This window comes from Panulirus ornatus, chromosome 14 (assembly GCF_036320965.1).
Source record: "Panulirus ornatus isolate Po-2019 chromosome 14, ASM3632096v1, whole genome shotgun sequence".
NCBI classification, from domain to species: domain Eukaryota; kingdom Metazoa; phylum Arthropoda; class Malacostraca; order Decapoda; family Palinuridae; genus Panulirus; species Panulirus ornatus.
Genome location: NC_092237.1, coordinates 12569483 through 12582569, shown reverse-complemented (window position 1 = coordinate 12582569; position 13087 = coordinate 12569483). Strand labels below are relative to the sequence as shown.

The 13087-nt window shown below is 47.4% G+C and overlaps 1 protein-coding gene across 1 annotated transcript in view; it reads right to left on the bottom strand.

Moving 5' to 3' along the window:
* Positions 1 to 3970, bottom strand: part of LOC139753323 (monocarboxylate transporter 12-like) — a 320966-nt gene extending 316996 nt beyond the window's left edge. The window contains 1 exon segment of the mRNA XM_071669648.1: positions 3822 to 3970. The gene's annotated coding sequence lies outside the window, so the exon portion shown is untranslated.
* Between the last annotated feature and the right edge of the window lie 9117 nt (positions 3971 to 13087).

Genomic DNA, 13087 nt, shown 5'->3' with positions numbered 1-13087 from the left:
CGATTCCATCGGCGTGGCCTCCTTCAGGCATGAAGAACTGTGCGCCGGTCTACCAGCCAACACCACTCCTATCTTTTGAGTACGTGAGTTGCTGACACAACTCCGATCTTTTAAGTAAGTAAGTGTCGACGGCTGACACCAACAACTATCTTTTAAGTGAGTAACGGTCGTAGATTTTATAAGTACGTATCGCCAGCTGACAGAACTCCTATAAGTAAGTGGATCATGTCTGGTGACACATCCCCTAACTTTTCAGGATGTGGGGCTGCGCCTGCCTGACACAGCGCCTATCTTTTAAGTGAGTGGGGTTTTTCATCCGCTGACACAACACTTTGAAGCATCCGTCGGCTGACACAACCCTGGTCTTTTCAAAAGTACGTGGGTCGCATCTGCTGACACAGCTCCTATCTCTTAAGTGCGTGCGTCTCGTCAGCTGACATAGTTCCAACATCTTCTTAGAAAGTGACTTTCCTCCTGTTATCAAAACATTCTCCTCCCGCTCAGGTGCCTCCTTGCAGCAGTGGCTGATCTGACCTGCATCTATCAAGGACGTTAGGTCCACCGGGTCATCTCATATGCACCTCTCTATGGACACTGCTGCCAGTGGCTGGTTCGGCTCTCGAACACACACACCCCCAGTATGTTGCCAACAGCTGTTCAGGCACGGGGCAAGAGACGTTGAGGGAGCCGCATACCAGGGAAAGATACTACACTGAAGGGCCAATTAGTCTGGGCGTGGGGGGTACCCAGACGTGCTTGCGACGAGAAGGGCGTGAAGATGAGTGGCATCGACATGCTGAGCGACTCAAGACCTCTGATAGTGAGAGCGGGGCCACGGGAATGACAATAGCGGGGGGGAGCGAGCGGCGGCAAGAAGGGGAGGAGATCCTAGACCCGCTGGCAACGTGGTGATGTCCGCTTTGGGACGCACATCTTCGGGTAACTAATCAGCTCGAGGAACACACACACACACACACACACACACACACACACACACACACACACACACACACACACACACCTATTCTGCCTGACGTCAGCAGGGCAAGGCGATCACGAGGGCATCATCAACAATGCGACGCAAGGGAATACGTTTCTGACCCTCGTAATACATTCAGGGGGTATAATCTAGTTATGTAACTCCGCAGTCAGTATCAGTATACATGTAGCGGCCTCCGCTATTCAGCTAGTTCACTTTTCATTCAAATGAACTTCATTTATATATTTTTGTCGTGCGTACCGTCTACTACAATCTCTCCTCTCCTTAGCTGTCTGTACCACAGCGTTTCTACACATTGCGCGAACAGTCTTTCTTGGCCCTTCGCGCATCAAAGTCCAATAGACGAGAAAGCAGAAGCCGATACGTACCATGAGAATAATCAAAACTGAAGTGAAGTCTAAAAATCATACAGTATTATGAATGCATCATACACGACAGACGAGAAAGTGGATGTGAGCAATGCTTCTGTTGTGTCGTATGTGTCTGGTGCGATCTCGCTAAAGAGAGTAAAGGTGGACAAATATCAGAATATATAATGAATAACAAGTGCAGCTCTTATGCAAATTACAACACTATCCCTAAGCATTTGAAGAGCATCTCTTACTCTCAAAGTCTAGTTCTGTTGTAATGTCTACAGAGACAATATGTTTCACATAAAACACACATATTGATATCATTAAGTACTTTAACACATGTTATAAATCCTACACTTCAGGTGACCAAATCACACTTTATTAACATAGATTTATCATTTCTTTAAGATACGCCGAAGGTACACACTGGCACCATGTCTAGTATGTGGTTCCCAATGCCACCCTGAGGGACTCCCTCCCTCATCAGAGACGTCAGCCACCACCAGGGGCACTTCCCTTATTCCTCAACCATCTGCATCACCTGGAGCATAGTTGCCTTCTGAAGACGTCCCTGTATCACTACCGAGGACTTATCTTGCTCCTGCTGTCTCTAACTTCACTCCTGCTATATTATCCTGCCTCCACCATCAAACTGCCTTGTCAGACACCAACGGGTCTTATGTTATACGGTTCTTCCGTGTAATGTCACTGTTCTACAGCATATAACCTCATTAACAGACCATTTGGTCTTCTATAATCCGCCTTTCCCTAGGTACATCCTGGTCAGTCCTGTTCCCCAATAAATGACAGCATTAAACACGGGGCTCCTCCGCATCCCTGACACCAACCATAATTCTCGGCTACTTCCCAACGCCCCCCTTGTATATATCAACAGCGCCCTGGCCTGCCTCTCTACAGGTGTGGGGAAAGAGGGGTGAGTTTCTTTTTCACTGCCAGCACGTATTTGGGGCAGAGGTGAGGGCCGGGATTTCAAAATGAGGCCCCGACGCACAAGTTCGGCTCATTACTGCCAACAAGCGCAAGGTGGATTTATACAAAGTTAATCTAGGGAGTTCTCTGTCTCTAGATGGCACTGGTGTGTGTGTGTGTGTGTGTACGTCGCTTCGCTATCATATACCTGCACGTTTCCCTACAGACATAGGAGAGAAACTGCAGCAATTCAATAGCTGGGCGGAGCCTGGGGTGAAGGCATGACCTCCCTTGGGAGTCTAAAACATGAAAACGCCGCAGATTCAACCCGACCCAGACGCCTCGATTGTCTATCTCCATTGATCCGCCTTTCCACACATACTCACCCTAAAATCTGAGGAACAACTGAACGCTCTCCTGTTAAATCTCTCGACTTGGCAGGCTTCGTCCCGCTAACAGTGAACCAGCGTCACCGCCACCGCCGTTAGCTATCCCTTGCCCTCCCCTGCCACCCTCCCTCCCTCCCTGGAGGATACACCCCCGTCCTCACCGAGTCCGCGACGGCCTTTATGATACCGCAATTTGGAGAGCAACTAAGCCAAATCGCGGCCGATATTTTCTGTATTTGGGTGGAAGGCGGGGAACGACCCCTCCCTCCCTCCCTCCCTCTCTCTCTCTCGTCTCTCGTCTCCCGAGGTGTGAGCGGACGAAAAGTTTAACCAAAGTGCTGCGAGCTCGGTCCCACCTGGCGGACGGGTCACTTTCTCCGTCCGGCGTTGGCTCCAGTGGATTTACTATACTCGTACGGTTACTACTTAACACACAGCGCCTCCTCCTGGGGGGCTCTGGAACTCGCTCCCTTCGAGAGAAAACGCCGATCTCTCCGGCTGGAGGAGGTGCGCCATCGCAAGATCTCTAGCCTGTGTAACATTGGGAGACCACGAGCCATAGCTCAAGTCCCAGGCTAGGGTGGAGACCCCGGGATGAATTTCAACTTAGGTTCATCTACACTCATTGGCTGGCGGGGGGGATCCGACAAGCCTCTGTATGAGACCCATCAGTATCGTTCACCTACGGCGCTACCAGTACGTTCCCATCGCCAGCAGGTACACCTGTAAAAATCCATCATGGGTGGAAAGGGTAGAGAAACCAATAGTTGTTATAAATTCTAGGTAATTACCCTAGATGGTAGTAGGGAGGTCCTGTGTGACCCGGTGGCCAACACGCCAGCCAGCCTACATAACGTGCAGCTCCGCACTACGTTTTCACTCGGCATTGTTAACGTGGTAGGAGGCGGGCGATGAACATGTGGCTCTGTGTCCCGCCACAGCCCACGGCATCGCCCGTGTTCATCTGCTGCTGTCACCACACCACGACACACCTACACATCACTTCACAGCCTCACGTACATTTCCTCGATTTCACTGTACATTCGCCAATATTCCGTGGTTCTAACATTTCTCCATATTTTTTTCTTTCTATTGTATGATAGACACAATGGATGAATGGGGGGAAGAGGTGGGGGAGGGGGGGATTACTTGGTAGGATTGCCCGGACACGGGTCACGCGAGAGACACTCCGGGTCAGGGGAGGTCAGGGCGGGTCACGGGGGCTGAGTGGCAGCGACTCAACACTGCGCCCCACGTCGACCGCGGCGGCTCAACCACTACTGAGCTCCGCGGCCATCGCTGCTGCTGCTGCTGCCTCCGCCGCCGCCAGCCTCCCCGCCCGCCCCGCGCCACCTGTCCGCTCCTGCCCTGCCCCGCCCGCCCGCCCGCACTGTCCACACCGCCCACACCACCTGTCCGCCAGCCCGCCCGCCCACCCGCACTGCCCGCATCGCCCACGCCACCTGTCTTCTCTTGCTCCGCCCGTCCGCACTGCCCGCATCGCCCACACTACCCGCGGCACCTGTCCGCCCACTCCTTACTCCTCCGACACCACACCGTCCGCTCAGCCCATTTGACGAGTTGCCCTCCTCCTCGTCCGCCCCGCACCCCAGGCTTACCTACTGTCAGTCCAGGCCTGCCCTACCCGCCACTCGCTAGACCTGTCTACAGCTGCCCCCCCCAACCATGGTGCCGACACCCCCCCCCAACACACACACCGCTTACCAAACCTATCCAGCGTGTTGCCTAGCCTTCATCGGCCGACCGGGCAGACCACTGCTACTGCATCCTCTGCCTTGCCCCATCCATACCACCCACCCGACCTGCGTGCGTCCTGTTCTCTCCCCAACACAACAAACGTGGCCCACCACCCCCACCAGGCACAAAACCCCACCACCACCACCTCCTTCTCCTGCATGTTAACCCATGTCTCCCACTATCAAGAAACACTAGATAGGTGTCAAGAAGCGGCCATTAGACCTGTCAAGGAGCACCAGCCGTGAAGGAACATAAGACGCCGAGGATCAGATGCTGTCAAAGGGTATCAGCTGTCAATGATCATTAGCTGCCAAGATACACAACTCGTCAGGAAGAGCAGAATGTTCCGCTCCAGCATGTGTGTTGGGGATCACCAGCGGCTATAGAGCTCAGCTTCCCCGTCAAGCTTGATGGCTATGGAGCTCAGCTTACCCGTCAAGCTTGATGGCTATGGAGCTCAGCTTCCCCGTCAAGCTTGATGGCTATGGAGCTCAGCTTACCCCGTCAACCTTGAAGGCTATAGAGCTCAGCTTCCTCGTCAAGCTTGAAGGCTATGGAGCTCAGCCTCCCCGTCAAGCTTGATGGCTATGGAGCTCAGCTTACCCCGTCAACCTTGAAGGCTATAGAGCTCAGCTTCCTCGTCAAGCTTGAAGGCTATGGAGCTCAGCTTACACCGTCAAGCTTGAAGGCTATGCAGCTCAGCTTCCCTATCAACCGTGAAGGCTATGGAGCTCAGCTTACCCCGTCAACCTTGAAGGCTATGGAGCTCAGCCTACCCCGTCAACCTTGAAGGCTATGGAGCTCAGCTTACCCCGTCAACCTTGAAGGCTCTGGAGCTTAGCTTACCCCGTCAAGCTTGAAGGCTATGGAGCTCAGCTTACCTTGTCAAGCCTGAAGCCACACCAACAGGGTAGCGGAAGACACCAGCCACCCAGGGGAATGCAACGCATCAAGGACGACCTCACCCCTCTGGAGGAGGAGCCTCCCCCTCACCTACCACATCGGGAAGAGACAGAGGGAAGGACGTCATGAGACGTGAGCTCCTGATGCGCACAAGCACAGCGCGCATAACAAGAACAAGAGCAAGAACATCCACAACAACGACAGCTAGAGCAAGAACATCCACAACAACGACAGCGAGAGCAAGAACATCCACAACAACGACAGGGAGAACAAGAACATCCACAACAACGACAGCAAGAGCAAGAACATCCACAACAACGACAGCGAGAGCAAGAACATCCACAACAACGACAGCGAGAGCAAGAACATCCACAACAACGACAGCGAGAGCAAGAACATCCACAACAACGACAGCGAGAGCAAGAACATCCACATCAACGACAGCGAGAGCAAGAACATCCACAACAACGACAGCGAGAGCAAGAACATCCACAACAACGACAGCAAGAGCAAGAACATCCACAACAACGACAGCGAGAGCAAGAACATCCACAACAACGACAGCGAGAGCAAGAACATCCACAACAACGACAGCAAGAGCAAGAACATCCACAACAACGACAGCGAGAGCAAGAACATCCACAACAACGACAGGGAGAGCAAGAACATCCACAACAACGACAGGGAGAGCAAGAACATCCACAACAACGACAGCGAGAGCAAGAACATCCACAACAACGACAGCGAGAGCAAGAACATCCACAACAACGACAGCAAGAGCAAGAACATCCACAACAACGACAGCGAGAGCAAGAACATCCACAACAACGACAGCGAGAGCAAGAACATCCACAACAACGACAGCGAGAGCAAGAACATCCACAACAACGACAGCGAGAGCAAGAACATCCACAACAACGACAGCGAGAGCAAGAACATCCACAACAACGACAGTGAGAACAAGAACATCCACAACAACGACAGTGAGAACAAGAACATCCACAACAACGACAGCGAGAACAAGAACTGACAACTAATGGCTCTCACCACGTCCACCCTTGGGAGCAAAACACCAGCTGTCAAGACGCCGCTACCAGCAGTCGTCGTCACACACAGGGCGTCGAGTGAGGGGTCGAGGAGCCCGGCGATCGAACGTGGGGCCACGAATGACGTGATAGGTCAGGTCAAGGGGAGCGTTTTAACCAGGCCTTGTGGTGGTGAGAGGCCCCTCGAAGGCTGGGTGGCCGGCTGACCAGTCAGTCTCTCTCTCTCTCTCTCTCTCTCTCTCTCTCTCTCTCTCTCTCTCTCTCTCTCTCTCTCTCTCCCGACTGTACGGTCCTATAACCAGGATGGCCGACTTCACAAACCCGCTTTCTTCTTAATTCCTTCGTTCAGAACACATCAACCATCATCCCTACTCGTTGCCCTCGTTTGAACAAACAGCTAACTAATTAACTGACAGAGAGCAATACCCTCACCCGGCTAATTATTGCAGAGAACAAATGTTGATAAAGAAAAACAATGAGATATTTGTTTCTTGTTGTCACACATTTTCAAACAGTTTTTGTCCCAGAGATGAAATTGCTTCAAACACAATTCACTGCGATCCATTTCTTTAACCCATCTGTCATCATCAACACTACCAGTTTTGTCTATTGTCTACGCCATCTGTCAACACTTCAGTTTTTTTCTATTGTCTATCTGTCAACGCTTCGGTTTTTCTATTGTCTATCTGTAAACACTTCAGTTTTGTCTATTATTTATGTGTCAACACTTCAGTTTTGTCTACTGTCTGTCTGTCAACACTTCAGTTTAGTCTATTGTCTATCTGTCAACACCTCAGTTTTGTCTATCATCTATTTGTCAACACTTCAGTTTTGTCTATTGTCTATCTGTCAACACCTCAGTTTTGTCTATCATCTATGTGTCAACACTTCAGTTTTGTCTATTGTCTATCTGTCAACACTTCAGTTTTGTCTATTATTTATGTGTCAACACTTCAGTTTTGTCTACTGTCTGTCTGTCAACACTTCACTTTTGTCTATTATTTATGTGTCAACACTTCAGTTTTGTCTACTGTCTGTCTGTCAACACTTCAGTTTTGTCTATTATTTATGTGTCAACACTTCAGTTTTGTCTACTGTCTGTCTGTCAACACTTCAGTTTTGTCTATCATTTATGTGTCAACACTGCAGTTTTGTCTACTGTCTGTCTGTCAACAATTCAGTTTTGTCTATTGTCTATCTGTCAACACTTCAGTTTTGTCTATTACCTATCTGTCAACACCGACAACTTCTCCTGCAGAAGAGATACAGTGATCACCGAAGGAGAGACCCTCACAGGGGGAGGCTTACCACAGCTCTTCAGCGAAGCCCAACTCCCTGCGTTTAACCCCGATGTGGTTGAGTGGACTCCCATACACAGCCTACCCCCCCCCCCCCCCCAAAAGCTTTAGCGGGTCACGCCTGCAGAGCTGGCGGGCGTCCCTAACACCACCCACAACCCATCTATTAGGCTTGGCAAAATGGCACAGGGGTCGCCCAGTTACCGTAGGGTAGGCACCACGCTCTCTCTCTCTCAACACACCTAAAACCTCAATGAACCTCAGGGTTCTAAAGAGCCTAAATGAAACCTCACACACTCATGTATTTCTTGGACGTCCACTGAAATACCTCAGTGAATCGTACGTTTTATGTATCTCTTGAATTTGTGTTTGATGATCTTTTCTTTCCAGACTTGGCTTTCAGTTTTCTGATCTTTTCCGCTACCAGGAATCAGTCTCGAAATAGGACCAAACCCAAGGGTAGACCCAAAAGCAGGTCTTAGGACACGCCCAAGGAACGACCCAAGGGTAGACCCATGTGTAGGCCCAAGGAACTGCCCAAGGGTAGATCCATGGGTAGGCCAAAGGAACGACCCAAGGGTAGAGGCCCAAGAAACGACCCAAGGGTAGACCCAAGGGCAGACCCAAGGAACGACCCAAGGATAGACCCAAGGGCAGGCCCAAGGAACGACCCAAGGGTAAACCCAAAGGCAGGCCCAAGGAACGACCCAAGGGTAGGCCAAAGATACGACCAAAGAATGGACCCAATGGCAGACCCTTTCTTTGTATCATTTCCTAAGTCGGCTGAAGACAAAGTTGTGGAGAACTTCCTGTATCACATTATATGACAACCTCACAACCTGACGCTACCATTACGACCATTCCCCTCGTGAGGCCCTCACATAATCACGTCTTGCTACGCTCCTATCAGTATCAGGATAATGTAGACTCCTTCGGCGTGACTTCTTTGACTCTACTCTACTTCCAGTGATGCACCCACAGCAAAGGTGTCTTTTCACCAAAGGTGTATATATATATATATATATATATATATATATATATATATATATATATATATATATATATATATATATATATGCCTTTAACTATCACGGTATAATAACTGATTATACTTCAACTACGACAATACAGTTAAGTAATTAGCTATAATACAGCTACTACGATAATGCAACAAGTTACATTTCAACCATAATTTTAAGGTAATTAGTTATATTTCAACTATCACGATACGTTAATTAGTTTTCTCTGTTCTTTTCTTCTGAACCACAAAAAAATGACATGTAACAGAAAAAAAAAAATATGACACAACCATTTGTGTCCCTACACCATACTTACATCATGAGAAAGATTGAAGTGGGCGGGGGGAGGCGAGGGTTGAGGAAGGGGAAGCTTGCTTTGGAGAGTGCAATAAAAACTTTGTCAAGGTTCCCCCACCTGACGTTACACTCAAGGATCGTACCGTATTGCTCAGGGAGGGAAGGGGGGTCGCGTGTGACTGCGACCTCCAATATCGCACCGTCGTGCTCAAACTCTTTTTTTTGTGTGTGTGTGCGTGTACCGTCGTGTTTTGAAGAACCACGCCGGCGCGTCGTGCTCAAAAAAAAAAAAAGAAGAAAAATAGAAGAAGGAAATCTCTCGCGTCTCAAAGCCGGCTTCTTAAACCAACTCTTACCTCCGCCTCCTCCAGCCAGCCTCATAACGTCATACCATCGAAGTGGTATGACGGAGGGACGAAGGTGGGATGAGGGCACGGCCTGGGCGACGACGACACCTCGTCTCTCATATGACGTGCCATCAAGGCACTCACGCCACCACCACGCGACCAGAGTCTCACACAACCTGAGGGGCGTGTCAGCGTCTCTTATCCAGTGGGATATACACACACACACACACACACAAGGCCGAGTGCTGAGTGGAGAATGAACCGACAGATGATTTCATCACGCTGTTCCCACTGGAAAATGCCAACTCGCGTTTGGGGTCCCGTCAACAGAGAACGGAGCCACCCAGAGCAGAGGATGCTGGAGCATCTGTGATGCCCCTGTCATATCGAGAGAGAGAGAGAGAGAGAGAGAGAGAGAGAGAGAGAGAGAGAGAGAGAGAGAGAGAGGAGAGAGAGCTAGCTCTACAGGGGTATTATCTACCTAACGTCTCGACGTGCTGCTACGCATCTTACACAACGGGGAGCAATAGGCAGTTGAGGAGCGATGTGTCAGCTATGATATACTTCGTCGCACCGCTGCGCCCCAACCGACAGCTCAAGACACCATACTGATGCTCGCTTACCGTCCCTCCTCCTCCTTCCCTCCCTCCTCGGTCTACAACGGAGGGGAGGGGGAGGGGAAGGAAGGGAGAGTGAAAGGTTCCAGCAGGTGCTGGCGAAACTCATACCCCAAATATTTAGCTTAAGTTTAATCACTTTATTCATCGGCCCACATGCTATGGTGCAGGGCCGAGCTGCTACGCGCGCCCCACAGACTGTTTCTCTAAGTGTATAGAATTATACAAATGTCGGTAAATGTCAGGCAAATTATATAGGAGCGGGCTGCTGACCCGACATATTCAGCACATGCATATATGTACAAACTGGATGGGTCAGGACGTGTTTATATGGAATGTAGATATATGTACGAGGAGGCAGGTTGCAGACGGGGAGGGGTGGGTGGGTTGGCTGAGGTCTCCATGTATTCAGTACAGTTGTACAGACACTTACGTCAGTAGTACTTAAGGCACACCATATGGGAGCCACACTGTAAAGTACTATATGTAAGCTAAACAAAAGTACTGTATGTAAGCTTGAAATAAAAGTACTGTATGTAAGCTTGAAATAAAAGTATTGAATGTAAGCTACTCTAAACGAAAGTACTGTATGTAAGCTTGAAATAAAAGTATTGTATGTAAGCTTGAAATAAAAGTATTGTATGTAAGCATGAAATAAAAGTAGTGTACGTGAGCCTGAAATAAAAGTATTGTATGTAAGCTTGAAATAAAAGTACTGTATGTAAGCTTGAAATAAAAGTATTGTACGTAAGCTTGAAATAAAAGTACTATATGTAAGCTTGAACTAAAAGTACTGCATGTAAGCTTGAAATAAAAGTACTGCATGAAAGCTTCCCTAAATAAAAGTACTGTATGTAAACTACTCTAAATAAAAGTATTGTATGTAAGCTTGAAATAAAAGTATTGTATGTAAGCTTCTTTGAATAAAAGGACTATGTAAGCTTTTCTAAATGAAAGTGCTGCATGTAAGGTTCCCTAAATAAAAGTACTTCATGTAAGCTACTCTAAATAAAAGTATTGTTTGTAAGCGAGAAATAAAAGTACTGTATGCAAGCTTTAAACAAAAGCACTGTATGGAGGCTTCCCTACACAAAAGTACTGCACGTAAGCTTTAAGTTAAAGGACTGCACGTAAGCTTTAGGTAAAAGTAGTGCACGTAAGCTTTAGGCAAAAGTAATGCACGTAAGCTTTAGGTAAAAGCAGTGCACGTAAACTTTAGGTAAAAGCAGTGCACGTAAGCTTTAGGTAAAGGCAGTGCACGTAAGCTTTAGGTAAAAGTATTGCACGTAAGCTTTAGGTAAAAGTAGTGCACGTAAGCTTTACGTAAAAGTAGTGCACATAAGCTTTAGGTAAAAGTAGTGCACGTACGCTTTAGGTAAAAGTTGTGCACGTAAGCTTTAGATAAAAGTAGTGCACGTAAGCTTTAGGTAAAAGTAGTGCACGTAAGCTTTAGGTAAAAGTAGCGCACGTACGCTTTAGGTAAAAGTTGTGCACGTAAGCTTTACGTAAAAGTAGTGCACATAAGCTTTAGGTAAAAGTAGCGCACGTACGCTTTAGGTAAAAGTTGTGCACGTAAGCTTTAGATAAAAGTAGTGCACGTAAGCTTTAGGTAAAAGTAGTGCACGTAAGCTTTAGGTAAAAGTAGTGCACGTAAGCTTTAGGTAAAAGTAGTGCACGTAAGCTTTAGGTAAAAGGACTGCACGTAAGCTTTAGGTAAAAGTATCGCACGTAAGCTTTAAGTAAAAGTACTGCACGTAAGCTTTAGGTAAAAGTACTGCACGTAAGATTTAAGGAAAAGTACTGCGCGTAAGCTTTAGGTAAAAGCAGTGCATGTAAGCTTTAAGTAAAAGTACTGCATGTAAGCTTTAAGTAAAAGTACTGCAAGTAAGTTTTAAGTGAAAGTCACGTACGTTTCTCTATATAAAAGTACTGTGCGTAACACCGAACGTAACACCTTAAACTAAGCCAGAGTAACGGAGAGTTCTAACAGGCTGGCTGATGAAGGCGTTACTTAATACGCCAAGGGTCTAAGGGGAGATAACGCTGGATGTGTGGTGATGGTGTTGACAACATGGCCATTGATGGTCCAGGGGGAATGGGTAATGGGTGAGGGAGATGGGATGATGAAGGCAATATGGTGCAAGAGGTGGAGACCCGTGACTTCCCAGAGAAAAAAAATTGGTGATGGTTTTGGGGACATGGTGATGGTGTGAGCCATATGGTGTGACGGAAGATGTGTGGTGATGGTGTATTCCCAGTATGGTGATGGTGGCGAGACAGAAAATGTGATGGTGGTAATATGGTGATGGAACAGCAGTATCGTGATGGCGTAAATGATGCGATGGAGGATATGTCTCCATCACCATAATTTACCAGATAACAAATTTAACAACGATATTCAGAAAACACTTTTGGACACTATATATATATATATATATATATATATATATATATATATATATATATATATATATATATATATATATATATACAGAAAAGTATACCAGCATACCACGAGTGGGTGTAATATATATCTTCTCAAGTATATGGCAAAGTTTCCTATATCAAGCATATACCTCAACCCCTCCGTCCTCATTCTTTTTTCCAACATATATAAACATTTGGACACTATATATATATATACAGAAAAGTATACCAGCATACCACGAGTGGGTGTAATATATACTTTCTCAAGTATATGGCAAAGGTTTACTATATCAAGCATATACCTCAACCCCTCCGTACGTATTCTGTTTCCCAACATATATAAACATATATCTTTTTTTTTCTCCCCATTCAAGGTCTATAACACACGTGAGCGACTGGTCCATTCAACTAAAAGCTGTGGTTCCTGGTTCGGTATAAATAAAAAAAAAAAAGGTAATGCCTTACATTTGGGCATACACTGATAGTGAAGATGATGATGATGGTGATGATGATGATGATGGTGATGATGATAATAATGTTGATGACTGGTAGTGCTTTTGAATGGCGATGAACGTACGAATAATAATAATACCGACAGCTTACATTCATGTCCATCCGTACATAGGGATGGCGCGAGTGAACACCGTGCTACAATCACAGGGGAAAACTCGCGCTGCGATATTTTCCAAATGGAAACTACAGA